This window comes from Pseudochaenichthys georgianus, unplaced genomic scaffold (genome assembly GCF_902827115.2).
Source record: "Pseudochaenichthys georgianus unplaced genomic scaffold, fPseGeo1.2 scaffold_794_arrow_ctg1, whole genome shotgun sequence".
Classification (NCBI taxonomy): Eukaryota; Metazoa; Chordata; class Actinopteri; order Perciformes; family Channichthyidae; genus Pseudochaenichthys; species Pseudochaenichthys georgianus.
Genome location: NW_027263342.1, coordinates 22,936 through 32,364, shown reverse-complemented (window position 1 = coordinate 32,364; position 9,429 = coordinate 22,936). Strand labels below are relative to the sequence as shown.

Sequence of the window (9,429 nt, the reverse complement as noted above, 5' to 3'; positions counted from 1 at the left end):
ACAAAAAAATGTAATAAAACATTTAAAAATGTTTAGATCTCAATCTACCGATACAGAAGCACAACGCTAAATAAAAACTATTGTGTTTACGGTGAGGTATTATGATTTCAGTATGTACAATATAAGGGTGCATATTGCCATCCACTGAACCATGCCCAGCGCCGTGGGAGGGCCAGGGAGGGCCAGGCCCTCACATTTGACATTCCTGCTCTCCCCCAATAAACACGATTTGTATTATTTATAAAAGTAATTATAAATAAACTGTGAACTTTTATGCTACGATGTATAGCTAGTGTCAGATAGTAACTAAAACAAAAAATCGCAGGCTCAGTCAAATAAATGCATGTGTCTGTTGTGATTTGTGATTCGTCCACATTTAGACCAATCACAGCCTCACACTCTGCTGCCTATTCTGGATTTATTTATTGTTTATTGCGCATTCTGTAGACTCCCATTTCTGTTTGAATAACAAAATGGACATCAGAAATTGGCTTAAAAGGTCTAAGGATTTATTAAAGCGATGAAAGAGCTGCAGCCGATGGTGCTGCTGGCGACCCTGCACCTGCCGTTACAGCAGCACGCCTTAATCTCACAAGCTTGACCTCGGCAAACCCCGGGGCTGAGTTAGCGAGCCCAAGCCTCGACTCATCAAGGCGGCCGCCACCAACGCTGTCCTCCGAGGCACAGCTCCTTGTGCCCCTACCATCACCACCTGCGTTGCCACACCCTGCCCCTGCACCACACCCGCCAGCATCCTCCTCCTCCGTGCCTCCACTACCGACGCTACCTCGCAGCACATCAACAGGTTCTATTGGGCCAGCAACCGCTCAAAGACCAACAGCCCCAGTCCCAGATGATCTTGGGGTTAATAAACCCAACCAACTGGATCGTTACCCAGGGAGATTGTTTTCAGGAAAGAAGCGCATTTTTGCCGCTGCGTGGTACAACAACAGACCACGGCTTGAATATTCGTTAGAAGCAGACGCAGCCTTTTGTTTCCCCTGTAGACAGTTTAAAGTAAATACATCTTCATCTGATGCGGCTTTATACTGTCAACGGTTTTTGCGACTGGAAACACGCATTACGGCCCGTCCACGCGTGCGCTGACGCTTGCCGGCGGGCGTGTCTGAAACTCGACCAACAACCAATCACATGAATCTCCCGCCCCGGACACACAAGCACGCGGTTTGATTGGCTAGAGCTTGTACTGGCATATGATTCGATTGGCTGACGCTTCTGCCGAGGCGTCAAAAGTTGAACATTGCTCAACTTTTGCAGCGAGCAACGTGAAGCGACGCTCCCACAACGCAGTTCGGCGAAGTTCGGTGACGTCACCCCATTCAAAGTGAACGGGCAGAAGCGTTGAAGCTTCAACGCACGCCGCCGTGTGGACGGGCCGTTACGGAGCGTCCACACTACAGCTTCAAATAAAGCTTGGAGCTGGGCGTGTCTGGAGCTTGGGGATTTTATTCGAGCAACGCGACCAACAACCAATCGCATGAATCTCCCGCCCCCGACACACAAAGCAAAAACCCCCGGGGATTTTATGGGAGCAATAAATATATAAATATAAACTCCCCAAACAGGCGAAACCCTACCAGTTTCGCCCACTGTCTCTGCCACCTCCCTCCATGCTGGTTCCTCCGGTTTGTATCCCGGTAGGTGAAGAGGGTCTGGTCATACAAAACCGGGAGATTTGCTACGGTGATAATTAGTTTCTCCTCCATCTTTTTTTGAAATATAGAAATGAACGGCGGGATATCTCTCCCAGCTTAGACGCGGTTTGATTGGCTACGGCTTCAGCTGTCAGATTTTCCGAAACGGGATTTGATTGGCTGGCGCTGGAACAATGTTCAACTTCTGACGCCGGAGACGCCGGAGACGGACCGCTATGCTACCCACAATTCAGTTCGGCGAAAAAGCGAGGCAACGTGACGTCACCCCGTTCAAAGTGAATGGGCAGATTGGAGTTGTCGACGCTGTAGTGTGGACGGGCCGTTAGAGAAAATCTCCCCATGCAAAGGTCCGGAACATCAAAATGTCTAACTTGCTTTATGAATTTGTGAGATATATTTAAGCAATAGCTGATTGGTTCTTAGCCCTGATATAATGAGCGTATATCACGTAGGTGCCTGGGAAGGGGGGGGGGGGGGGGGGGGGAGAGTTGTAACTGCAACGACAAAATGTTACAATACAAAAGTTTTATTTTGAGTTACTATTTTTGAGTTAGCATTTAAGTGTAAGCAGTCTATAAAAGCTTCACTAAGAGAAAGTGATAATGCGGTGTGCTTCTTCTGTTGCTCTGCTATAGAAAAGAAGCTTGCCAGTGCAGACAAGAACAGGGATGGGAGTTTTGTGAAAGCAGGGTTTAACAACTGGCGAAAGGCAGGGGAAACATCTAGGGAGCATGAGAAGTCCCATCAACACACAGGCCGTCAACAAACTGGCATTATTAAAACGAACACCGATGAATGCACTGCTCTCACAAGCTGTTGCTAAAGACCAAATGACTGCATTTAATATAATACGTTATATTACAGTAACGGTTAAAATAATACATTGACCGTGCTTTACCTGAACCTCATCATGAGAGGACGGCAGGAATGTAATTTCCCGTGTTCAGTGAATGCAACAGAGGCAAGACACCAGGTGAGTAACAGGTACCTATCCTGTGGGCTGTGACAATGAAACTGTCAGTCGGACTTTGAAGATGGTCATAAGAACATTTTTTCTTAAAAAAGCCACCACTTGAGCCAGGTAAACAAGGTATGTAAACGTCAGTAAACTTAAAAGTTATGCGAACATGTAAGCAAAGCATACATTACAGCTACGTTGACGTTACTTTGAATCGCGGGGTTAAGCTAAACCGTTAGCAAGTAGCTATAGCTAGCCAGAGACATTAAATAAATACTTAATTGTCATACAATCTAAATGTAATGATTTTTAGCGTTACCTGGTGATTTAAAAGAAAGCTCTCTGGGAAATGTTGACTTACTGTCAGTGTTCGACATGAAGCTAGAAGCTACCTTACAGTACACAGTTGAGTCCTGTCAGTTAAAGTGTTTCATAGTTAGCTTAGCCAAGCATCAACCTAGCACTCAAATATATGGATGTTATGTGACAGTGTTTCTGAGAAAAAGTCATCTGAAATGGTGGCATAGTTGCCACTGCTTTACTGTCGACAGCATGTTTGAAACTTTGAACGTATTTGCAGCAGTAAATGTGGCTGATTGGCCACTGACGTTGCCATAACAACACCTGCATTTAAATGTGCAACCTCTTTTTTGTGGCAGATTTTTGTATGAAATTATAATTCTTCTGAATCATATTCCTATTGACAGCTACTTTCTATGTGAACATTGTGAGATGGACAGCCAGAGAGAATACATGAAAAACAGTTATGATATACTATATGACAAAACAAGAATTCAGTTTAAAAGGGGAGTGATTTGTAAAATATAATAAATAAAATATGTTTACAGTTCTGTTTCATATGGGTGTTGAGAGATGTATCAATAGATCTCTTAATTTTGCTCTCAAAGTGCACCAGATTGATGCTTTTAACTTCAATATTTCCAAAAAAAATCTTCCCACCCCCAACTCTGACTGACTTCCCGCGTCCCTGATATCACAGGTAGAATTGTAGTTACTTTTCACAAGTCAGTATCCCTCCGCTTCTGAGAAAAAGCTACAACCGTTACAGCTGTTACATTACGTCCGTTACGAAACTAACTAACTAACAAAGCTTAAGATGGAAACATTTAAGCAATAGCTCATGACAGGACGTGGTATGCTCATTATATCACAGCTAAGGGGCGTGGTTCGGCCCGGCGCAGAGGGATACTGAAAGTAACTACAATCAGAGCCGTGATATACGCTCATTATATCACGGCTAAGAACCAATCAGATTGCTTGATTTGACTACAATTTAAAAATTTTTTTTTTTATTGTCAATTAACATTGAACTATACACATATACAGTAAAAATACTGTGGATATGTATGTATAATGTTCCTCTCGGGCTGCATTTAAAAATAAATAGCTTTTGAAAATGTCTGCATCTTAAAAGTGCTTAATTTTAGATAAAGAAAATAAAGTGAAGCAGCAGCTCGAGTTTCCCTTTTTCTTTGTTAACCGTTTCACATCATGACTTAAAGTGGACCTATCATGCTATATTTGAATAATATATTGTAGGGCCATACCTATATAAAGTATATTTATACGTTTTCTTTTCAAAATACCAAACAGATCATGCATTTTAGCCATGCCTCATTTTGCTCTATTTTGCTCTCCTCCAGCCTGTCTTTGCATGAGCTGCAGCTGACCACGCCCCCCTGCAAAGGAGGGGGGCGAGGCACGAGCGTCATGTTACCATGCTGTTACCATGCTGTTACCATGCTGTTACCATGCTGTTACCACGCTGTTACCATGCCACGGCAACCTCTCATTCCCCTGGTAGGTGGGTGGAGAGTTGGCCATATAGGCGGAGCTCCTCGTTCTAACGTCAGAGCATTTTCAAATCTGGATCAGTCTGTATCAGATCCGTTGCAGCCCCGTTTTTAGAGATTTGGGTATGGAGGAAAAGAGAGAGGGTTGTGTTTTCTGACACTTGGTGAGTTCCCTGACACACCGGGGACGCATATTCATGTATAAAAGACGTACAAAAGTGCATTTTGCATGATAGGTCCTCTTTAAGTCAACAATAAAATTAAACTTAACAATGACAATGACCGTTTGGACATCGATCTACCGATAAAGAACCAAAACAGGAAATAAAAACGGCTCTTATTGTGTTTACGGGGTGGGGAATTAAGATGTAAGTATGTACAACTTAAAGGTGTACATCGCCAGCTACTGGTTCAGAAAAATGTCATGGTTTATGTGATTATGTAGTTTGCAACCCTGTGAACATTCAAAAGTAGACTCTGCTGGGAATCGAACCTCCATTCAAGTCCATTGCCCCACAAAAATATAGGCTCACAAAACTGATGTAGTAGTTTTTCTTACAAGAATATAACACAAATTCTAGAGAATCTGCAACCAAAAAAGTCACGTTCATGTCCGAAAATATGGCTCTGTGGCGCAATGGACAGCGCATTGGACTTCTAGAAATGACCAGGAGAAGGTATTCAAAGGCTGTGGGTTCGAGTCCCACCAGAGTCGACATTTAAAGTGTTCAAAATCAAAATACATGAACCAAACTAAATGTCCATGGATTGTGTGATAATGTAGTTTGCAACCCTGTGAACATTCAAAAATAGACTCTGCTGGGAATTGAACCTCCATTCAAGTCCATTGCCACACAAAGTTATAGGCTCATACATCTGATGTAGTAGTTTTCTCAGAAGCATATAACACAAATTCTAGAGAATCCGCAAGCAAAAAAGTCACGTTCGTGACCAATAATATGGCTCTGTGGCGCTCCCGGTCGCCTGTGAGTCGAGCTCATTCTTGGTAGCGACAGCCAATCATATTAGATGTATAGATATATGTTAACTAAACAACATGTTGCACAGGGACATTTTACTCATGACTAGCGAACCGGACATGTCCCACCGTAACCTTTCCATGTATGTGATGTTTACCGGTAGCGGATTATTATGTACATGTTTCGTCTGGCCTTTACTGAAAGGAGGGGAGGCCACCTTATTAAATAACTATAGGCCAATCTCTAAGTTGTCAGTTCTGGCTATGGTGCTCGAACGCCTAGTGAGTGAACAGGTAAAGGAGTTTTTATGTATAAATGACATCCTGTCTAAACATCAGTCAGGATTCAGAAAGAAACACAGCACCATCACTGCCACGATGAAAGTGGTAAATGACATTACTAGTATTTTAGATAATAAGCAGAGTTGTGCAGCTCTGTTTATTGACCTTTCCAAAGCGTTTGACACCGTTGATCATCGCATTTTAAAGCAGAGGCTAGCCAGTATTGGCATATCCAGCCTTGCAGTGGGTGGTTTGTGAACTACCTCTCTGAAAGGTCCCAATGTGTTCACTTTGATGGGCTGTCTTCTGAGTGGTTAAACATTTCTAATGGTGTACCACAAGGTTCTGTTTTAGGACCACTTTTATTCTCCATATATATTAACAGTGTAGGTGATAATGTGGATGAAGCTACTTTACATTTGTATGCGGATGATACTGTGATGTACTGTGCAGGTCCCTCCATTAAAGAGGCTGTTGTTAAATTACAAGCTGTTTTTAACACTATTCAGACTCAGCGCTCTGAATTAAAGCTTCTTTTAAATGTGGATCAAACCAAGGTAATGCTCTTTTCAAAAGCAAAAAAGACACCAGAGCCTGTTTTAGATATTGTAACTACGCAAGGAACAAAACTTGAAGTTGTTGCCTGTTACAAATACCTTGGTATCTGGCTTGATGATTGTCTCTCTTTTAAACTTCATGTCAATAACCTGTTTAAAAAACTGAGGGTTAGGCTAGGTTTCTTTTTCAGAAACACGTCCTGTTTCTCGCTTGAGGCCAGGAAAAGGCTCTGTGACCTTTTTACCTGTGCTGGACTATGGTGATTTGTTGTATATGAATGCACCTGCCAATTACCTGAGCAAATTGGATGCTGCGTATCACAGCGCTCTGAGATTTGTCACAAATTGTAAAGCGCTTACACATCACTGTACACTGTATACCAAGGCAGGTTTACCATCACTCTCTGTACGGAGGCTCAGTCATTGGTACACGTGTATTTATAAAGCTTTGTTGGGTAAACTCCCGTATTATATCTGCTCTCTGATAACACAGAGAGTTGCAAGCGGCTATTGTCTGAGGTCACATGATGTAGTCTTGTTAGATGTGCCAAGAGCAAGGACTGTCTTAGGTAAGACAGCTTTTATGTGCGCAGCTCCACTTGCTTGGAACAATCTTCAGCAATAATTGAAACTGAGCAATCTCATTCCTCTGCATGTTTTTAAAGCTAGGCTAAATGAAATGCTTGCTGATACTATGGGCACTTGTAAATGTCTATAACTATGTAATATTATAAAAAATATAGGTTCACAAAACTGATGCAGTAGTTTTTCTGACAAGAATATAACACAAATTCTAGAGAATCCGCAAGCAAAAAAGTCACGTTCGTGACCAATAATAGTGGCTCTGTGGCGCAATGGACAGCGCATTGGACTTCTAGAAATGACCAGGAGAAGGTATTCAAAGGCTGTGGGTTCGAGTCCCACCAGAGTCGACATTTAAAGGTTTATAAAAGTGTTCAAAATCAAAATACATGAACCAAACAAAATGTCCATGGTTTATGTGATTATGTAGTCGGTAAACATTTGAATATTCAAAGGTGGAATCTGCTGGGAATTGAACCTCCATTCAAGTCCATTGCCCCACAAAAATATAGGTTCACAAAACTGATGCAGTAGTTTTTCTTACAAGAATATAACACAAATTCTAGAGAATCTGCAAGCAAAAAAGTCACGTTCGTGACCAATAATATGGCTCTGTGGCGCAATGGACAGCGCATTGGACTTCTAGAAATGACCAGGAGAAGGTATTCAAAGGCTGTGGGTTCGAGTCCCACCAGAGTCGACATTTAAAGGTTTATAAAAGTGTTCAAAATCAAAATACATGAACCAAACAAAATGTCCATGGTTTATGTGATTATGTAGTCGGTAAACATTTGAATATTCAACGGTGGAATCTGCTGGGAATTGAACCTCCATTCAAGTCCATTGCCCCACAAAAATATAGGTTCACAAAACTGATGCAGTAGTTTTTCGTACAAGAATATAACAAATTCTAGAGAATCTGCAACCAAAAAAGTCACATTCGTGACCAATAATGTGGCTCTGTGGCGCAATGGACAGCGCATTGGACTTCTAGAAATGACCAGGAGAAGGTATTCAAAGGCTGTGGGTTCGAGTCCCACCAGAGTCGACATTTAAAGGTTTATAAAAGTGTTCAAAATCAAAATACATGAACCAAACAAAATGTCCATGGTTTATGTGATTATGTAGTCGGTAAACATTTGAATATTCAAAGGTGGAATCTGCTGGGAATTGAACCTCCATTCAAGTCCATTGCCCCACAAAAATATAGGTTCACAAAACTGATGCAGTAGTTTTTCTTACAAGAATATAACACAAATTCTAGAGAATCTGCAAGCAAAAAAGTCACATTCGTGACCAATAATGTGGCTCTGTGGCGCAATGGACAGCGCATTGGACTTCTAGAAATGACCAGGAGAAGGTATTCAAAGGCTGTGGGTTCGAGTCCCACCAGAGTCGACATTTAAAGGTTTATAAAAGTGTTCAAAATCAAAATACATGAACCAAACAAAATGTCCATGGTTTATGTGATTATGTAGTCGGTAAACATTTGAATATTCAAAGGTGGAATCTGCTGGGAATTGAACCTCCATTCAAGTCCATTGCCCCACAAAAATATAGGTTCACAAAACTGATGCAGTAGTTTTTCTTACAAGAATATAACACAAATTCTAGAGAATCTGCAAGCCAAAAAAGTCACGTTCGTGACCAATAATATGGCTCTGTGGCGCAATGGACAGCGCATTGGACTTCTAGAAATGACCAGGAGAAGGTATTCAAAGGCTGTGGGTTCGAGTCCCACCAGAGTCGACATTTAAAGGTTTATAAAAGTGTTCAAAATCAAAATACATGAACCAAACAAAATGTCCATGGTTTATGTGATTATGTAGTCGGTAAACATTTGAATATTCAACGGTGGAATCTGCTGGGAATTGAACCTCCATTCAAGTCCATTGCCCCACAAAAATATAGGTTCACAAAACTGATGCAGTAGTTTTTCTTACAAGAATATAACAAATTCTAGAGAATCTGCAAGCAAAAAAAGTCACATTCGTGACCAATAATGTGGCTCTGTGGCGCAATGGACAGCGCATTGGACTTCTAGAAATGACCAGGAGAAGGTATTCAAAGGCTGTGGGTTCGAGTCCCACCAGAGTCGACATTTAAAGGTTTATAAAAGTGTTCAAAATCAAAATACATGAACCAAACAAAATGTCCATGGTTTATGTGATTATGTAGTCGGTAAACATTTGAATATTCAAAGGTGGAATCTGCTGGGAATTGAACCTCCATTCAAGTCCATTGCCCCACAAAAATATAGGTTCACAAAACTGATGCAGTAGTTTTTCTTACAAGAATATAACACAAATTCTAGAGAATCTGCAAGCAAAAAAGTCACGTTCGTGACCAATAATGTGGCTCTGTGGCGCAATGGACAGCGCATTGGACTTCTAGAAATGACCAGGAGAAGGTATTCAAAGGCTGTGGGTTCGAGTCCCACCAGAGTCGACATTTAAAGGTTTATAAAAGTGTTCAAAATCAAAATACATGAACCAAACAAAATGTCCATGGTTTATGTGATTATGTAGTCGGTAAACATTTGAATATTCAAAGGTGGAATCTGCTGGGAATTGAACCTCCA

General features: G+C 41.5%; 8 non-coding genes across 8 annotated transcripts; all 8 read left to right on the top strand.

The window, feature by feature from the left end:
• Positions 1–5,071: 5,071 nt before the first annotated feature.
• trnar-ucu (transfer RNA arginine (anticodon UCU)) lies at positions 5,072–5,163 on the top strand. Its single transcript is given in 2 exon segments — positions 5,072–5,108; positions 5,128–5,163. It is a non-coding gene; the product is annotated as a tRNA-Arg (tRNA).
• Positions 5,164–7,106: 1,943 nt separating this feature from the next.
• On the top strand, positions 7,107–7,198 carry trnar-ucu (transfer RNA arginine (anticodon UCU)). Its single transcript is given in 2 exon segments — positions 7,107–7,143; positions 7,163–7,198. It is a non-coding gene; the product is annotated as a tRNA-Arg (tRNA).
• A 258-nt stretch (positions 7,199–7,456) lies between these two features.
• Positions 7,457–7,548, top strand: trnar-ucu (transfer RNA arginine (anticodon UCU)). The gene is given in 2 exon segments: positions 7,457–7,493; positions 7,513–7,548. It is a non-coding gene; the product is annotated as a tRNA-Arg (tRNA).
• A 256-nt stretch (positions 7,549–7,804) lies between these two features.
• Positions 7,805–7,896, top strand: trnar-ucu (transfer RNA arginine (anticodon UCU)). Its single transcript is given in 2 exon segments — positions 7,805–7,841; positions 7,861–7,896. It is a non-coding gene; the product is annotated as a tRNA-Arg (tRNA).
• A 258-nt stretch (positions 7,897–8,154) lies between these two features.
• trnar-ucu (transfer RNA arginine (anticodon UCU)) lies at positions 8,155–8,246 on the top strand. Its single transcript is given in 2 exon segments — positions 8,155–8,191; positions 8,211–8,246. It is a non-coding gene; the product is annotated as a tRNA-Arg (tRNA).
• A 259-nt stretch (positions 8,247–8,505) lies between these two features.
• Positions 8,506–8,597, top strand: trnar-ucu (transfer RNA arginine (anticodon UCU)). Its single transcript is given in 2 exon segments — positions 8,506–8,542; positions 8,562–8,597. It is a non-coding gene; the product is annotated as a tRNA-Arg (tRNA).
• A 257-nt stretch (positions 8,598–8,854) lies between these two features.
• trnar-ucu (transfer RNA arginine (anticodon UCU)) lies at positions 8,855–8,946 on the top strand. Its single transcript is given in 2 exon segments — positions 8,855–8,891; positions 8,911–8,946. It is a non-coding gene; the product is annotated as a tRNA-Arg (tRNA).
• Positions 8,947–9,204: 258 nt separating this feature from the next.
• On the top strand, positions 9,205–9,296 carry trnar-ucu (transfer RNA arginine (anticodon UCU)). The gene is given in 2 exon segments: positions 9,205–9,241; positions 9,261–9,296. It is a non-coding gene; the product is annotated as a tRNA-Arg (tRNA).
• The last annotated feature ends 133 nt before the right edge of the window (positions 9,297–9,429 follow it).